Below are 18,665 nucleotides of genomic sequence, written 5' to 3'. Positions count from 1 at the left end.
TTATTCATGGTGGGAGCAGGCATGCTTTACAATCAATGCTCTGAAGTCATCATTGGTCACTGCATTGATTAGAATTGTGAAGTCCTTCAATATTGTCTTCCTTTATCTTATTGTGGTGATGCTATAAATTGTTTTCCTGGTTCTGCTTACTTTGCTTGGCATCAGTTCATATAAGTATGACCTTGAAGGGCCACTAATGGGTCCACATGTGGCTGGGGATGCTGTGACTACTCTCTTTGTTCTGTACCTAAGTAAATTATTTGGCTTGAGTTCAGTTTTAAGGAGCCTTTAACGAAAGGGGCTAGGCTCTTTGTTTTCACACTCTTTGACTCGTTAACTCCTGACCCTGGTACCCCAGAGAGGATTTTATTTGTAGCTTTGGTTATAGTTCACTTCTAGAGTTTCTTCCAAAAGGAGGATGGGTACAGGAAGGTATGGGCAGCTAGGTGGCACAGTGGATAGACTATCAGGCCTGGAGTCAGGTAGAGTCATCTTCTTGAGTTCAAATCTGGCCTTACTAGCTGTGTGACCCTGGGCAAGTCACTTAAAGCTGTTCGCCTCAGTTTCCTCATCCATAAAGTGAGCTGGAGAAGGAAATGGGAAACCACTCCAGTATCTTTGTCAAGAAAACCTCAAATGGAATTATTAAGAGTTGGACATGACCAAAAAATAACTGAGCAAATATGAAAAGTATATAATGTTTGAATCAAGAATGGTCAGGTACTTGTTCCTATGCACAAAAGTGTTAAGCATAAAGGATAGCATGCATTAACAGAACAATTAAATATGGCTCAGTAATAACTTACAATCTACTGGGAGGTTGATATTTAAAACTCATTTGAACATGATGCAGGCTGCTCTTTAGGCATTTTACAGAATGTTGGTAAAATTAGTCTTCATAGGAGCATAGGATGATAGATTTAGAGCTTAAAAAGACCTGAGATGCCATCTAGGCCAACCCCCTTCATTTCCAGATGAGGAAAATGAGACCTGGAAAGATAAAGTGAAAAGCCACATAGTGTCTGAAGAAGGATTTGAACCCATGTCTTTTGACTCCAAAGCCCTTTCTCCTGTCCCACATTGATGATGCCCCACAAGCTAAGTGTTGAGAAGGGAAGGTGTGGAAGGAGAGGCACGCTTAGGGTTGAGAATGTCTTCTGGGTATGAAAATAATAATAGCTTTCATTTATATAGTGCTTTTAGGTTTGCAAAGCACTTTACATGTATTATTTCATTTGATCTTTGCAATAACCTCAGGAGGTAGGTGTTATTACTATCCCCATTTTACAGATAAGAAAATGGGGATAAGTGTCTTGTTCAAGGTTATACGGTTAGTTTTTGATTTGGGATTTGAATACAGGTGCTCCTGACTCCAAATTCAGTGCTCTAACCATTCTAAAACACTGATACCTACCACTTCATGTATGCTTGCACATGGTGAGTGCTTCATAAATGCTTAGTGGCTGACAGGCAAGAGTAGAGAGTAAGAGAATCCATGTAGGCAAATGTAGAGATTGAGGACTGGAGTCCCAGTGGTGTGTTTTAAGTGGGAAATATGAGAAAATGCTTGCTATAGAGCTTCTCTTCTGGGTTGGATGCCAGAGTGTCCAAGGAGAGGGAGTGTAGGCTAATAGCTAGTCTCTAAGATGGTCCAGAAAGAGCTGGAGTCTGCGGACCTCTCTCTCTGAGATACGTAAAACTCAGGTGTTTCAGACCACCTCTGTTCTTGATAAAAAGCAACACCTCCTTTTTCCTTCCCTTTTTTGGAAACTCTTAAGCAATTACTATGTGCCAGGCACTGTGTTAAGCATTAGGGATACAAAAAAAAAGGCAGAAACATCGTCCTTACCCTCAGGGAGATCTCGTTCTGCCACATACCCTATGTAGGATATATGTGTATATACATACATTTACACATGTAATGCACACACACACATCTATGTGCATGTATATCTACATATACACATACACATGTACATATATACATACAACCAGTTTAAATGGAAGTGTTAAGTACTAGGTCACAGGGGTGGGGAGCCTGCAGCCTCAAGGCCACATGTGGCCAAGAAAACTCCTAATACGGTCATGAAGAGTTGGATACGACCAAACAACAACAGATTTTGCAAACAGGAAAATGTAAGCACAGAGTAGAGGTCAAGTCTGGGGAGAGACGTTGGTAGAACAGAAAGTGGCATGTGTGTGTCACCATAACTGCTAGCCCAGCCATGGCCTTTCCACTCCCCCTGAGCTCCCTATTTCCCCTCTATGCCTCGTATTCTTCCAGGTCCCTCATGAATATTCACCAGGCTTCTAAAGCCATTGATCTCTCAGAAAAGAACACAATAGCAATTTTGTTTTTTGCTAGACAAATTGTGATTTTTCTTAGGGTTGTCTTCTTTCCTCCAGAGACAAAACATTGGATAACTTAATGCCACTTAGGGAATATAAACGCCTCTTTGATTTGACCATTTATTCTCATAAAAGAAAGAATTTTCATGGAGATTGTAATAACCCAAGAAATGCCAGCAGAAATAGGGAAGGAAAAATAGCCCCCAGTATGTATCACAAACACAGCTGAAAGAAAGACTGATTTTCCCCCCATTCTGCTCTTATTGTTGCTATAACTCTGCCCTTCAGACTTGATCACCAGAGGTCCTGCCTGGCAGTAGCTAAGCCATCAGGCTCAGCATTCTCTGGGACAAAGTGTCTTCATCTTCATCTGGTCCATTTTTAGCCCTTCCCTCAGGTAACCACTCCCTAGGTGTGTGATGGAGCCTGCTCAACCCAAGAGCCTATTGCCAAATTTTCAGTGTGAGCATTTATACCTTGGACATCTGCAAATTAGGACTTGGTTTATTGTTTTGTTGGTTGTGCAGGTTTAAGAAAGTGATGGAAAAAATATTAATAATACAGATTAAACTTAAAAAATGTCAGGTATATATTTTTTTCTAGAAAGCCAGTTGTTAAACATTTGCCAGGACAAAGCCTGCACTCTCCCCCAACCCTTTTTCAACTCTTTCTCCCTAAAAAACTGTAATCGAATCACTAGAAGTGTGCTAATGGACTGCTCCGATGTTCCACTCATCATCTTTGTGACTCCCCAGCTGTGGCTCTCTTCCCTGTCTCTGGCTACCCTTAAGTGTCACTCCTCCTATTGAAAATGTAAATTCCTAGAGATCAGGTAATATCTCATTTTAAAATTTGCATCCCAGTGTTTAGCAGAGTGCTTGGCACTTAGGAAATATTTTATAAATCCTTTCCATTTGTCCATCCATTCATCCGTCCTGCCATCCATCCATCCATCCATCCATCCATTGTAATTATGCATTACTTAATTACAGGATTAAGAAGACTTCTTTGCAGAGCAGCTCTTAGTGGTCTGTAAGGTTCAGTTGGCAGGCATGAACATTTCAAACTGTAGCAGACTGGTCATATTTTTTAAAGGGTCATAAAAAGGTCTCAGAAACAGGAACCCAAAAGGTACACGAGTAAGCTCTGGATGAAATTCCTGCAGGGTGAATTCTTGTTTCTCTACAGAGATTTACAGGGCTCTGCTGTGTCTGTATTGCTGTCTCAGTCTGTGACTCATTGTGGCAAAGACCCATCCTCTTATCCATTGTATGCTAATGTCTCCAAACATAGACGGCTGGATAGAGAATGGGGGAGAAAATGTTGGGTTTGTCTTATCTTCTGTCATTTCTGCTGGTACAGAATCCTGCTGTACTTCTAGGGAAAAAAGGATTTGCAGGCTCTCAGTCTACAATTATGTACAAACCAACGCTTCAAAATGTATGCCTCTTAGCTTGTAACTGCTAGCAGGATATGGGTGCCCCTGACAAGTGCATTTCGAGGAAAATGGTTCAATTTATTGCACAAAAGACAGGATGACAGGAATAGAATATCACCCACAAATATGTAACTAGAAATATTTGTACCTGGGGCAAGTACAACAAACTGCACTGGGGCAAATAGAACAAAACCCACTGGGATGGTGGAAGTAGACATGGACTCTGGAACAGCCAGCTGCTTTGCAGGAGGCTGCTCTATCTGTGGTGGGGAGGTCGGAAGGAGCTCAGCCCAGCCCACCATCTGGTAGCTTCCTAATCTAATTAATTATTCCTGCTAACTGAGATACTGAAGGACTGCAAGTGATTTCAGAGCCCTCTAAATTCAGCACCCTGGAGCAAAGCCTTCATGACCCTGTCCTAGTTATGGCTGTCATCATTAATCTTTAGGAAAGTCAAAGAGAATTCGACTACCCAAAGGGAAACAGTGCGGTGTCATAGAATGAACCCTGGATTTGGGAACAGAAGACCTTCATTCAAATCCAGGAGTTGCTATACGACTATAGAGACTTCACTTCCTGGACCTCATTTTCCTTATTTGTAAATAAAAAAGAGGTGGGTTGACTACCTACATCGATTATGGGGGGGATGGGGTGATCCAAGATCTAAGGTCTATTCCATATCAAAATCCTATAATAAGAAAGCAAAAGAGTAGGAACAAGCATGTATTAACTTTAAGATCCTGTTACCAATCAGACCTCACCAAAACATCAGGGACTGTCTAAGACCATTGCAGGTAGAAAAGATTATCATTTACTTCTATCATCACCCCCTCTAATTCTTCAGAAGGAGATACTGAATTTAAGGCCTACTTTATACCAGACCCTCTTATCTTAGTGGGTCACTGCTGCTCTGGACATTTTCTCCAGCTAACGAGGCAGTTTTCAAAAACTGAATTGCCTTCAGTTATCAGTAACTTTTGGGAAAACAATCTTCGAGGGCTTCACTGACAGCATCTTGTCTCCAGAGAAAGATTGTGCCTATATGATGGCCCATTATGCGAGTAGAGGGAAACACAGCAAAAACCTATCTCCTCCAATCAAATGTCAGTACTTTGGATATCAGCTCTTTTGGCAGGTCAAGCATGTTTCTACCTCAGAACAGTCTGTGACTGCCAGGAAAACTCCCACTGTGTGGAGAACTTGGTGCTGGTGGGAGGCATAGCCCAGATGACTCCAACCGTGCACGGTAGAGCTGGTCATCTAAATGCCTTTTAGGGGGCATGACCTGAGGTGGCAGAAAGTACTTTGAACTAGTTTTTCTCTAAAACTTGACTGGATTTCAGCTGATTGCTATGTTTAAAGGATTTCCTCAGCGTGAAAGATGCATTGATAAATATTGATAAATTCTTTCCAATAACCTCTCATTATTTTGGCCTCTTCTGGGGAAAGTTCTGTCAAGATTATTGTTAATCATTGATATTATTCACCAGATGTGACCTGCTACCTTTTCTTTGGTTTTAAAAACAAAACAAAACAAAACATAAATCCTAGGCCAAGCCATCAGCACCTCCACTATAAGCATCACGAGATGCAAATATAGGGCAGGATTTAGGTCTAGGAGAGTAGGAATAAAGATTACTCTTTATGCCTGGTATGCCTGTCTCTGATTATAGATATTCTGCTCAAAACTTAAGGTCCAGCTTATGCATCACGACCTCCACTGGGTTTCCCCTAATCACCCAAGCTAGAAATGATCTTTCTCTCTTCAGATATCACAGTCCTTTGTACTCATCTTACACATTTATATTCTCATTGTTCAGTCGTTTTTCAGTCGTGTCCAACTCTTCATGACCCCATTTGGGATTTTCTTGGCAAAGATACTGAAGGAGTTTGTCATTTCATTTTCCAGCTCATTTTACAGATGAGGAAACTGAGGCAATCAGGTTTAAGTGACTTACCCAGGGTCACACAGCCAGTAAGGCCAGATTTGAACTCAGGATGATGAGTCTTCCTGACTTCAGGCCTGTTACTTAATCCACTAAGCCATCTAGCTTCCCACATTTATATTCTAATTTGTATTATGTTTATCTATATACCTAGCTTATCCACTCTAAAGTTGTGTGCTCCTTGAGAACAGAGACTATGTCTTGTTAACTTATTTTTTAATCTTCTCCAGTTCCTACCACATAGTAGGAGCCTTATAAATATTTGTTGAATGAATGGACATATAGCAAGGGTTGGGATATTTCTCCTTTGCCCTTCTCACATTGGGAAGATTAATGAAAGAATGAAGGTATACATGCCCTAGGACTGGGAGAAGCAACGACTGTTCCATTAATAACTAGCAGAAATTGTTCCCAGCCTTTGAAAGTTTTAATATACCCACCCAAGTGCTTAAAAGAGTTAACTGGAGTATAAGGGGGAGGGTGACAGAAACCGGTGGCTCTTGAATAAGTGGTTGTGTCTGTTTGGTTGGAAAAATATTCATCATTGCGAGGGCAGTGGATAGTGTGCTGGGCTCAGAGTCAGGAAGACCTGAGTTCAAATCCAGCCTCAGAAACTACTACCTCTGTGACTCCGACCAAGTCATTAAACCTCCATTTGCCTCAGTTTTCTCATCTGTAGCAGGAGGACAATGGCACCAACCTTCTAGAGTTGTTTTGCGAATAAAATGAGATAATATTTATAAAACTCTTTGCAAACCTTAGTGCTATATAAATGCTAGTTATTATTCTTGTTGTTGAGTTGTTTCAGTTGTGTCTAACTCTCTGTGACCTCATTTGGGGTTTTCTTGGCAAGGATACTAGAGTGGTTTGCCATTTCCTTCTCTAGCACATTTTAGAGATGAGGAAACTGAGGCACACAGGGTTAAGTGACTTGCCCAGGGTCACACAGTTAGTAAGTGTCTGAGGCCAGACTTGAACTCATGAAGATAAATCTTCCTGATTCCAAGTCCAGTGCTCTATCTACTGTGCCACCTAGCTGCCTATTATCATTATTAGCTAATAGCTAACATTTATATAGCACTTACTATGGGCCAGATAGTGTGTTAAGTGCTTTATGATTATGTATTATTATTATTATTATTACCACTGCCACCACCACCACCGCCATCACTACTACTATCACCACCACCACCACCACCACCACTACTACTACTACTACTACTACTACTACTACTACTACTACTACTACTACTACTATGACTACTACTAAAGGGAGCAATGGTGAAATGCAATAGCTTCAGTAAGAGGGAAGTCCCTGGATTGGTTCTTTGTCACTATTGCTGTGACGTACTGCAGGAAAACTGTGGCTCTTTTCAGAAAAGGAGAGCCCTGATGCAAGGACTATGAATGAATGAATAGTCATCACACAAGCCAGGTAGGACAAATATTTTTCCTGTCTGATAGGAAACTAGGCTCAGAGAATATAAGTGACTTGACTAAGGTCATACAGGTAGTAAGTTGTGAAGATAAAAAGGTAGGTAGTGTAGATAGTAGGTAAGTGATGGAGCAAGGACCCATTAAATTATTTGCTCCTTGAGGGCATAAACTGCTTTTCTTTGTATCCCCAGTGCTTAGCACAGTACCTGGCACACAGTAGGTACTTAACAAATACTAGTTGACTGACTTGTGCCCAATTCTTCTTATTCCAAGTTCAGCATTTATCTATTACACAACACCACTCTCAAAAAAGCTGAGTAGGTAGTGGTTTAGATTGTATGAGACATCTCGACTCTAAATGTTCATGTGGACTATTTGTGCCTGTGGTAAATCCTTCAGAACTCATATTGCTCTGATTAGCCATGGGTGGACACACTGTACCTTGACCCCAACATAGTGCTGTCATTTTGGTCCTCTTCAAGGATGAAGGATAACCACCCACCAACTTGTTGAGCATGTTATAAAGAGCTCTCTCCAGCTGTATGGGTTGGATGAAATAACCTCTCAAGGCACTCCCATTTCTGAGATTCTATGACACTATGACCACATGAAAAGAATAATGATTAATGATTGATAACCTAGAGAAAGTTTTCTAGAAATATTTTAAAAAATATTTTTGAAGGGTGACTTAATTTTCCAATATTTTTATCAGTGCTGTGGATAAAGACACAGAAGCTTCTTTTTCAAATTTGCAGACATTATGAAGCTTGGGAAACAGCTAATTTAATTAGATGGTAAAGTCAGAATCTGCAAAATTTACCACAGGCTAGAACTGGGAATTAAAAGTTAATAAGGTGATATTTAATGGGGGTAAAAACAGAGTTCTCGACACAGGTTCAAAAATTCAGTTTCAGATGTACAAAAGAGGTGAGATGTGACTAGGCAATAGTTAATGTGAAAGATAATTAAGGGTAATAGTTCACTGCAATCTCAATCAGAGCACAAAGTAGTGCATCTACAACTCCTGCCTGGCCCCAATTCTCCTTTTTAGCCAAATATAAACATTGCTGGTATTAGACAGCTGATCTTGGTGACAAGCTCATTCATACTAAGGTGTGAAGACTTTACTACTATGCATGCTTGAAGCAAAATATTACCTCCAGTATCTTTTTTCTACCTTCTCTCCTAACACCCAGGAAGAGGCCATTTTTCAGGTGTCCAAAGCACCCTCCTTGTCTTGATCATTCATAGTAAGATATTAGGGACTTTTAATACTTATCTCTTCCTGGAATGTTCACATTTTAAAAGATGCCTAAAGAGGGATTGGGCAGCAAGGTGGCACAATGGATAGTGTGCTGGGCCTGGAGTTAGGAAGTTCAGTTAGTCGTTTTTTCAGTTGTGTCCAATTCTTTGTGACCCCATGTAGGGTTTTCTTGGCAAAGATACTGGAGTGGTTTGCCATTTCCTTCTCCAGCTATTTTGCAGATGAAGAAAATGAGGCAAACAGGGTTAAGTGATTTGCGCAGGGTCACACAGCTAAGTACGTATTCTAATGAGGAAGAGTGTCACTCTTATTGCATAACCTACCCACATCTGTATCTAATTAGACCTTTCTTGGATGGTGCTGTTTACTCTGTTTCTTGCATGTGAATGTCAGGGTTTTGATTGCTCAATAAAAACGCAAAAGGCATTCATTTTCCTTTCTCCTTTTCAGTGAAGCTGCTTTGCATGGCAACCAGGGGCATTATGGGGGTTGAAAAGAATCTCCTCAATTTCACTCAACTCCTTTGCAGTTTTACTAGGTGGAGTTTCCAGGACTATTTGAATTGAACCCAGACTATCAACTCAAGGGTACAATAGGAAATTAAAAAAACCCAAAACTTTAGAACATAACTCAGATTACAGTATCACGAGGTAGTGGCAGCAGATAAAATAATTAAAAAGAAAGACTTAAAAATACCTAAGGGCTTCTATTACTAGCTGATTGGGGTTTGAAATCACAAAAATGTCAAATAGCTACTGAGTTATAAGCTATAGGAGCTGCTAGGAGAAAAGGCTATAGTAGCTAAAGCCCTGTAGAAAGTAGCAGAGAGCAGCTGAGTGGAGATGCCAGCAGAGAGCAGCAGCGTGGCAGAGAGAACAGAGCATCAGAGGACCCCATCCCAGTGAGAAAGTCTCTTAACTGATGGCATCACCAAGGATATCAGTGGCTCTTTAGTAGGGCAACCAAAATGTCAGAAGTGTGAATTGTCCAGGCCATCTATGCTCCCTGTGTGTGAGCCCCTCCGTGTGTGTTCTTCAGACACTCATGTTCTATGGCTAGGCATTTTCCCCATGCGTGTCCTCTTTCCCACTGGTGGTATGGTGATGTGTGGGACACTATACCCCCTGTGCTATGGGGAAGGCGAAGGAATCTTTCTTCTTACTTATTTTGCTATGTTGTTTAATTCAACATCTCTTGCTTTAAATTGATGCATCTTTTGGTTATCTGGTAAAAGAAATACATGATAAAGACTTTTGAACTAGCGTGGTGTGTAGATATTGACCCAATCTGCAATGTGTTTGGGGTAGCATAAAGGGGAGGGGCTACATGAGTATAAGGGTCATGGGTGCTGCACAAATCACTATTGACAACGTCCTATCATGTCTGCATTGCCTTTTGGGTTGCTTACCATTCTAATTCTTTGAATAATGTATCATTCCATGATTTGAATCAATATAACATCACCAGAGAATATTTAAGGAACAAAAATGTTAAAATATCCTTTGTGGCTAAACATCTCTCAAGGATTAGAAATTTATTATGCTTAGATGGGATACCTTAACGTAAAGGAGGTGAGTCATAGATTCTGGCACAGACAGAACCGGTTGGCAGAGCTAATGTTTTCCGCATGACGATACATGTAGTAATCTTCTGGATACACATCAGATGCAAGAGTAATTACTTTAAAAGTTTCTACTCTCAGTAAAAGGGTAGGAGAAACTGACACACAGAGGAGGAAGGGTCGTATTGAATTAACTGAGGAATTCAAACCCAGACTTAGGTCAGTGTCATGAACATTTACATCTCCTTCTTCCTTCAGTCTCACCCTTAGAGTTGCTAACATCAAGAAAGAGCTATTAACTGGGCCATGACCTTTCAGTTAACTGTGCACTGATGGTGTTATTAGCTTTGGCAGAAACATCTGAGAAGGAAAGCACATGGCCTGGGGAGTGTGTCAGCAAGGCATGTTTCATATTCTCTAAAGAAACAGTCTTTCCTGAAAATAGAGAAGCATTTTTTTTTGAGTGGTGGGAGGGAGGAGAAGTTGGGGGATGGCCAGGTAGATGGAGGCTTCCTCAGCAATTTGAAACAAAGCGCTGAGGGGATTGACATTGAAAACCTCTCTGTGTGCAATTAAACCACTTCATTTATCGATTTTAAGACTGTGTTACATTCTATTGGAATGCTTAAATGTATGAGAATCATTGGGCTCTGTGAAAAGGACTGTGGCCTCTTTAGAAGGGACCCAATGCCCAGGACTAGGCTGTAGGAAGTTTAGGAAACCTGTCAGTATTGATAAAGGGACCCTTGTCCCTCATCTCCATCTGCCTATTGGACATCTTGAAGTGGGTGTCTTGTAGATATCTTTAACTCAACATATCCAAAACTGAACTCATTGTCTTTCCCAGCAACTCTTCCCCCCTCCCTAACTTCGCTGTTACTGTGGAGGGCATCATTGTCCTCTCAGGCACCCAGAGTGTCCTCCTCAGCTCCTCAATAGCTCTCACACTTCCCTCAACCAAACTGGTGCTAATGCCTGTGGATTCTTCCTCATCGGATAGATCTCTCTTACATGCCCTCTTCTCTCCTCCGGCACTGCTGTCACCTTGTTGGGGCTCTTAACATCTCATACTTGGACTATTGCAAAGCTTTCCAATTGATCTGCTCTCCACAAGTCTCTCCTAACTCCAGTCCATCCTCTGCTCAGACTTTCCAGTTCTGTTCATTTTCACCAGCTGTCCTCCATGCCTACAAATCCCCTCATTTCTGCTTCCTGGCCTCCCTGGCTTCTTTCAAGCCCCAGCTAAAATGTCCCCTTCTACAGGAAGCCTTTCCTGATCTGCCTTAATTCTAATGCTTTCCCCCTGCTAATTATCTCCAATATATAGATCTTGTTTGTACACAGTTGATTGCATGTTGTTCTCCCGTTTAGACTGCAAGCTTCCCAAGAGCAGGGATTTGTTTTTGTCTGTTTTTCTTTCTTTTTCTTTCTTTCTTTCTTTTGCCTTTTTTTGTGTCCTCAACACTTAGCACAGTCCCTGTCATACTGAAGGTGCTTAATAAATACACATTGACTGAGTTTTTACCACAGTTGTCTCCCATTTAGGAAAATCTTATAGCAGTGGTTCATCAGAGAGATTAGACTGGGTAGGGATTCCCCTGTCAATGCTGACTTTAAAGTCCACATGTGGTCCCTGCTCACTGAACATAATAAATGTCCACATTCTCTTGGGCTGCCTGGAATCCTTGCTCTGACCTTCCTTTTTAAGGTTTTGTTGACTCCTGTTCTGGCCCTGGACTATTGGTCCAAAGCTAATTGTCCCGTCCGGTCTATTGTTCTGTTTCTGTCCCATCTTAGACTCAATATTGAAAACCTGGTATTGTATCCATCCTTTGATCTGAGAAGAGTTGTCTGTTGACCTTGCATGCTGGGTCTTTTCAATCTGCCAGGACTTTTGACCTGGCTATGCCCTAACCTTCCCTAAATTAAAGAACCAGTGATGTGGCACATTTGAGATATGCATTTATTGAATACTTACTATGTGCTGAGTATTGTGGATTATCTGAGCACTGGCTGGTTCATCTAACAATTATTGAGAAGCTACTATGTGTAATTTATTGGCAACTGGTGGCACAGTGGCTAGAGAGCAGGATCTGAGGTCAGGAAGACCTGAGTTCAAATGGCCTCAGACACTTACTAGCTGTGTGACCCTGGACAACTCATTTAACCTCCGTTTGCCTCGGTTTTCTTAAAAATGGAGATAAGGGATTGTTGCAAGAATCAAATGAAATAATCTTTGTAAAGCACTTAGCATAGTGCCTGGCACATAGTAAATGCTATATAAATATTTATTCCCTTCCTTCTCTGCTCTTTTCCTTCCCTCCTTCCCCACCCCACCAGGCCAATTATGCTAAGTGTTAGAGGTAGTTAAGGTTAGCTAGGTAGCTCAGTGGGCAGCTAGATGGTGCAGTGGATAGAGTGCTGGGCCTGGAGTTAGTAAGATTCCTCTTCCTGACTTCAGATCTGACCTCAGACACTTACTAGCTTTGTGACCCTGAACAAGTCACTTCACCCTGATTGCCTCAGTTTCCTTGTTGGTAAAATGTGCTGGAGAAGAAAATGGCAAACCCTTCCAGTATCTTTGCCAAAAAAAACCCTCAAATAGGGTCATGAAGAGTCAGAAATGACTGAAAATCAACAATAAAAATATAGAGATAAATAATATATGGTCCTGCTCTAATAGATCTTATAATACAGTAGAGATTATATTCTAATATAAATTAGAGTATGCTAAGGACAGAAGAACAATACAATGTGCTACGAGTTCTGTTAGAGGAAAGGTTACAACCAGGTTTAGGGGTGGCACAGTACCAGGAAAGTCCTCATGAGAGGAGTATTACTTGAATTAGGCCATAAAGAACAGGGACAGCTAGGACATGGGTTTTCTGAGTCTAGGAACCAGTGTGAGTAAAGGTAGATGTCTGGGCCTTGTTTGGGGAATAGGAGTCCAGTTTGATCACTATAAGGTTGGAGCAAGATTGTAGAAGATCTTGAATGCTAGATTAAAGAGTTTGGGCATTATTCAATAGGCAATGGGGAATAAGCAAAGATGTTTGAATAGTCAAGTGACAACTCTCAGAGTTGTGTGTTTAGATAATTTTATATCTATAGATCTATCTGTATAGATAGATAAATACATAATTAGATAATTAATCTAATAGTGATTCCTTGGATTGGGTTAGAGCTGGGAGAGGGAAAGTGGTGAGGAGGCTCTTATAAAAGTCCAGGAAAGAAGTCAAAAGGGCTTGAGTTCAATTTAATTCAATAAATATTTATTAAGCACCTATATATGCAGGCCTTTGTGCTAGGTGGCTATATAGAGACAAAAACAATATAGCTTTTGCCCTCATAGAGCTAAAATTCTACCGGGAGATAAAAAACTACCATTCAGTTAAGTAAGTATAGGGTAATTTGAGGAAGAAAGGGATAGGCCAGAGAAGGCTTCATGGAGGAAATGGCCCGTGAACTAACCCTTGAAGGAAAATGAGGATTCTGAGAGGTAGAGGTGATGAGATAGTATATTCCAGGCATGGGGTGCAGCCTATGAAAATTCATGTAAGAGAGAGGAAGAAGAATGAATTCAGGGAATGGCTAATACTCCAGCATGGCTGGAACAGAGAATTCATGAAGAAGAGAAGGGTTAATATGAATAAGCTTGGACAGTGAGGCTGGAGCCAAATTGTTGAAGACCATAAAAATCCAGGGTGATGGGGTTTGTATTTTCTCCTAAAAGCAATAGAAGGTACTGAAGGGTTTTGAGCAACACATCACAAATCAAAGATAAGAATTGACCCTCCACTAGGGCCACATGTGTTCTTTATCTGTGTCCACTTTTCTCAGAGATGCTGTGTGCATTTATGTGACAGTACATAGCAGGTTTATGGGGAAAATGTTATTATTTTCTTTCTATGGTGTTTTAGTAAATCTGTTTGCTTTGAATTAATTGTGTCTTCTGTCTAACTGTTAAAGGTAGATACGTTGATGGGGGCTCATGAGCTATAGTTTTAGGCCATGTGGACTCACAGAGTCCCTAGCATAGTTTTCTGCTGGGGATACACCTTGGTAGTAGAGGCACTCCTGGAGTCTATATAATAAAAAAAAAAAAGAGATGACTCACCATGGAAAATGTTGGGAGGGAAAGAAACCAAGTGTCATAATGGTAGCAGGTCCTTGTCTTGATGCCTTCTACTCTACAAACATTGGTCTGGTATATGAAAGCATATGGTTCTACACGGGGGGAGCAAGCACTGCATTTTTACATGGGCAGGGTAATAGAAAAATTAAAATCTATTTTCCAATCTGTGCCTGCTTGGGATAAATTTTATATGCTGGAAATGATAACTTTTGAAGTGAATGATGAAAGGTTAAGTAGCTTTGTCAAGGAAAGCCTATTCTTAGAAACCTGATTTAGCAACTGAAAATCTATTGTTCTGTCTTCTTGTAATTGTGGTTTCATTCAGTAAAAAGTTTCCTTCCACTTTGCCTTTTATTCTCTCTGCAGGAAGCTCAGAAATGCACCTGGTGTCTACAATGTGTTCCATGAATGATTTCAGTGAACTGCCACTTGTATCTTTCAGATGCCAACCCATGGTCAGTTTGCCTGGCTTTATTTTCTTACTAGGCTTCCTCAGGCAAGGCAAATATCTTTTTGTGACTAATTCAGAGCTCTGTAAATCCAAGAGAGACATCACGAATGTTTCAGGTCCAGAAAAATGTAGATAGGTAGAAACTGACAGCCTGAGCTTTGCAAAGCTACCTCTTCAGAGATTTGTTTCATCCTGGATATTACTGTGTCTGTAATTTGGGAGGCTGCCACCAGGTGAATTAAAAGGCTGTGGCTTCCCTTAGCTGTGATTTACTGAAAGATATGGATTAGGATGTTTTTGCACTTAAGTATGTGTATATTTGTAGGATAAAGATTTCTGCACCCACATATACACACACACAGAGGTACATATATATACATATATATGTATAGTAGTTTATCCCATAGCAAATATTTATGCCTAGTTAAACCATACATAGACATATAAGTATATACATATGCATACCTACACACACATACATACATTATGTATATATATTTTTTGGTTGTTATTCAGTCATTTTCAATCATGTCTGGTTCTTCATGATCCCATTTGAGGTTTTCTTGGCAAAGATACCAGAGTTGTTTGCCAGAGAAGAAACTGAGACAAACTTGTCTAGGGTCACATGGCTAGTGAGTGTCTGAGGCCTGATTTAAACTCAGGAAAATGAATCTTCCTGACTCCAGGCCCAGGGTTCTATCTACTGCACCACCTAGCTGCCCGGTATAGGTCTATGCATACATAATATATGTTTACATAGATATATGTGCACATGAATATATCTATACCTGTACAATTATATATGTACATATACACATGTAGATGTGTGTATACGTGTATAGGACTGTATACATGGATACATATATATATATATACACATACATACAAATTTACATATTTAGGTATATACACAAATACACATAAGTGCATATAGCTATATGCATATATGCAATATATATATACAATATACACACATATATATGTATACATATACCTACTGTATGGTTGTATATATATCCACAATACATGTATGTATAATATCTTAAACATACCACACACATACATGTATGTAGATATGATTGTGTATGCCTAATATGCATATACACAGGTATGTATGCATACATGCATACACACAGACATACACACATGTATATATAGGTAAATGCCTACATGCAAAGTTATACATGTATACACATACATACATACCCCCCATGTACCTATACGTATATTGTGTTTAGCTAGGCATAAACATTCACTAATCATTAGTTACTAAATTTATATTCATTAGTGACTTTCCTCCCTAAAGCTCCATTTTCATCAATCTCTGTGATCCCTCAGTGACAGTAGCCTGTGCAGGCAAGCTGCTTCCCTGCTCCTATTAGAAACCATGCCCCTGAACATTCAGAAGAATACATAGAATATAATTTAACTGTTCTTTGTTCATTTTTAAAACATGAAACAGATTTAATTTTTATTACTATAAGATATAACTAATTTTTTAAATTAGCTTAAAATAGAAATTATAGAAATAAAAAGGGTTCATTGCTTGCATGTATTAAAAGATTACTTTCATAGATCTGTATTTGTGGAATACTTGTGAGGAGTTAGATTATAAATTAAGTAGCAGCTTAGGCCTAGCTCTTGGACCAAAGATCACATATCCCACCTTAGGCAACAAACTTCAAAACTATGAAAATATTGATATAATTATACCAAATGAAGCCAGTTTCAAAACCCATTGAGCTAATTGGATTCTAAGAATTTCATTCATAAGGAGAAAAGGGTATTTTTTGTATCTTAGTATTTCAGTAATCAGCGTGTGTGACATTTCTTAATAAGCCCTCCTAAACAATCATTCAGATGTACAAATGTGCCTCATTTTAGTCAGTAGATACATTCCTCATATATTAGGGAAATTTCTGTTCACTCAATCATTTTGTCACTGATTTGTATTATACAATTGGGAGATGCTTTTCTGCAGAAAAATGTTGCCATAAGACATAATAAAAGGCAAAAGCAAGATGATGGAGAAAAAGCAGTGATGCCCCTGAGTTGTGTCTGAAACCCTTCCAAACACCTTTTAAATAATGCCATAAAACAATTCCTGGAGAAGCAGAACCCACAAAAAGATGGGATGAAATAATTTTCCAGCTACAGACAAGTTAGAAAGTTGGCAGGAAAGATCTATTGCATATGGGTGAGAGTGGAGCACAGTTCAATGCAGGCCACACCAGTGTAACTCCAGCTTCAGCAAACCAGGACCAAGCCTTGGGAGCTACTGAATTAGCAGCGGCAGTGGCTATTTCCAGAGCTCTTAGCCCACAGATGGTAAGGGTGTCAAACAACTGATCAGAAGGAGATTATAGAGGTCTCTTTGCTGGCATTGGGGGCAGGACTCTTGCTTTGCTCATACTTGGATCTGGGTTGCAGTCCTGGGTGGCAGTCCGAGGGCAAGGAGGAATACTAGCATAGCAGAGCTTGTGGCCAGAGTGGGGGGGGGGGGACAGACCCTCCTCACAATTCCAGGACAGAAAAGAATGCTTGTGCTCAGACTAGAGCACAGGCCAGGAGAGTAGTAAACACACTTCTCCTTAGATCATACCACTTTGGAAGAACTGAAAACTTACAGGTTTCTAGAAGTATCTCTGAAAACAGCTACACAAAACCCCTGAAGCTTGGGACAATGCACCCTCCACCCTGGAAGCAGAACCCTACTTTAACAAAGAGTTAAAAGTCAAGAAATAAACTGGAAAAATGAGCAAATAACAGAAAAAATCTGACCATAGACAGTTACTATGGTGACAAGGAAGATCAAAACACACACTCAAAAGAAGATAACAAAGTTAAAGCTCCAAAATCCAAAGCCTCCAAGAAAAATATGAATTGGTCTCAGGCCATGGAAGAGTCAAAAAGGATTTTGAAAATCAAGTAAGAGAGGAAGAGGAAAAACTGGAAAGAGAAGTGACAATGATGCAAGAAAATAATGAAAAAAGAATCAATAGCTTGGCAAAGGAGACACAAAAAAATGCTGAAGAAAGTAACACCCCACAAAACCGAATAGGCCAAATGGTAAAAGAGGTACAAAAAGCCAATGAGGAGAAGATTGCTCTAAAAAGCAGAATGGCAAAATGGAAAAAGAGGCACAAAAATTCACTGAAGAAAATAATTCCTTAAAAATTAGAATTGAGCAGATGGAAGCTAATGACTTTATGAGAAATCAAGAAACAATAAAACAGAACCAAAGGAATGAAAAAATAGAAGACAATATGAAATATCTCATTGGAAAAACAACTAACCTGGAAAATAGATCTGGGAGAGATTATTCAAAAATTATTAGATTACCTGAAAGCCATGATAAAAAAAAAAGAGCCTAGGCATCATCTTTCAAGAAATTATCAAGGAAAACTGTCCTGATATACTAGAACCAGAGGGTAAAATAGAATTTGAAAGAATCTACCAATCATCTCCTAAAAGAGATCCCCAAATGCAAACTCCGAGGAATATTATAATCAAAATCTGGAACTCTTAGGTCAAGGAGAAAATACTGCAAGCAGCCAGAAACAAACAATTGAAATCTCATGGAGATTTAGCAACTTCTACATTAAAGGTTCTGAGGGCTTGGAATGATATTCTGGAAAGGAGCTAGGATTACAACAAAGAATCACCTACCCATCAAAACTGAGTATAATTCTTCAAGGGGAAAATGGATACTCAACAAATAGAAGACTTTCAAGCATTCTTGATGGAAAGACCAAAGCCAAATAGAAAATTTAACTTTCAAATACAAGACTCAAGAGAAGCATAAAAAGGAAGAAAGGCTAAGTATCTGTTCACTGAGTCATGAGGGAAAGACCTGGGATGGAGTAAAACCAGAACTGGCAAATGAAAACAAGAATCCTTCATTGCTTAATTCTTCTGGGAAGGCAATGGTATTGCTAGAAGGTATGCAGGAAACAGAAACAAATGGGCACTCTTGGAAAATACAGAATGGAGGGATAATGCAGAACATTTAACCCCATTCATGTCTCCACAGAGAAATACAAATTAACCTATGCTTAAGAATTCATCTGCCTTCCCAAAGCAT

Source organism: Phascolarctos cinereus, unplaced genomic scaffold (assembly GCF_003287225.1).
Source record: "Phascolarctos cinereus isolate Bilbo 61053 unplaced genomic scaffold, phaCin_HiC Scaffold_726;HRSCAF=1367, whole genome shotgun sequence".
Taxonomy (NCBI): domain Eukaryota; kingdom Metazoa; phylum Chordata; class Mammalia; order Diprotodontia; family Phascolarctidae; genus Phascolarctos; species Phascolarctos cinereus.
The sequence above is the reverse complement of the archived record's forward strand: the minus strand, read 5'-3'. Positions refer to the sequence as shown.